We start from the raw sequence: 1,443 nt of genomic DNA on the forward strand, positions 1-1,443 counted from the left end.
TTCTAACTCAAATAAGCTATGGTGAAATCGCATAAGGTCCAAATTTTGCCCAACCAATCCAAAAAACACCCACTTTAGCTTATGCATTTTTGCTACAATACTTGTGCAAAAATATACACAACCACTATTGTTATGTGTAGGATCAGTTTTTGTTGCCTAAACCCAAAAGAGATGGGTTAAAGGCCCAACGAACCCAGAACAATGAATTTGTAGAGAGTGGGATGAAGGTTTAGGCGCTGACCGGCGTTTACAAAGTATGAACACCTTTATCTTTCATTGAAATAATACTTAGAACAATTTACAATTGGGGGATGCTCCTCGGCCCATGGCCGATGAGGCTTCCTCTTTCCCCCCCCCCCCCTTTTAGAGAGCCCCACTATACATTTTGCTTACAGTTCTTATATATGCCCATCTTCTTCCTCCTGTTGATCATCTATTGGCCTTCCTCCTGACCGCCTATCCCATCGAAGGTCATATCCGTGCTCAAGTGGTTCACCCTGATCGATGTCGCCCTAGTAAGGGGTTACATCCCCATTAATGCGGCCAGAGGGGTTAGGTGAACGTATTCAATGCCGAGGTGATGGTTCGCCCAGAGCTTGCCCCTCTTTGCACCGAGGCCTCGAACGACCGAGGATAGGGTCATCCTTAGACCCATCGTGCTTCCTCGACGTGGGCATCTGGGCCTGGGTTGAAGTGGGCCTTGGCTATTCGATTTTCTGGCCCCACAATAGCCCCTCAAAATCTTGCTGCACACATCCTCGGGCGGGGAGAAAGATTTTGACATCCTCGGCCTTACCCCCTATCACCCCTCGTCAGTGCTAGGGCCCATTCATCTGCCAAGGGCACGTCGCTGACGCTTCGGAGCACGTAACGTGTCCATCATTAAATTCAGGCAGCTCTGTGCTCCCCACGTCCAATGAGGCGTTACCCATCCAACGGTGGAGATTCGTCTGGCATTTATGAGCGGGAAAACCCGCATGGCTCCTCGATTTGGGGTATAAATACCCGTATGAACCGTTTCTTCCTGTTCCTCATTTGTAATCGAGAATATTCGTGCGCCCCTCCCGAGTTCAGCCACACTCTTACTAGCACCCCAAGCACAAAAGCTTGTCCGAGGAGCCCTTTCTCTTTCCTGTAAGTCGCTCTCTCTTTGGCCCCTCTTTCTCTTTACCATTTTTTCTACTTCGCCTGTTCTTTCTTAGTTCTTTTAGGCGTCTACTGGGATGGGTAGGTTTAAGAAATACGTCGATACTGAGGAGGCGATGGAGAAATTCATCGCCGACTATAAAATTCCCGGCAATGTGAATCTGAGACATTGTGAGGACGGGGAGTGGCGCATATACAGGCAGGAGGGCGAGGTGGTAATTCCCGTAGTCGCCTTCCTTGAAGGGGGGATGACGATCCCCATGGGGCCGGTGATGAGGGATTACCTTATGCACTTTC

Source organism: Quercus suber, unplaced genomic scaffold, assembly GCF_002906115.3.
Source record: "Quercus suber isolate HL8 unplaced genomic scaffold, Cork oak 2.0 scaffold_198, whole genome shotgun sequence".
Classification (NCBI taxonomy): Eukaryota; Viridiplantae; Streptophyta; class Magnoliopsida; order Fagales; family Fagaceae; genus Quercus; species Quercus suber.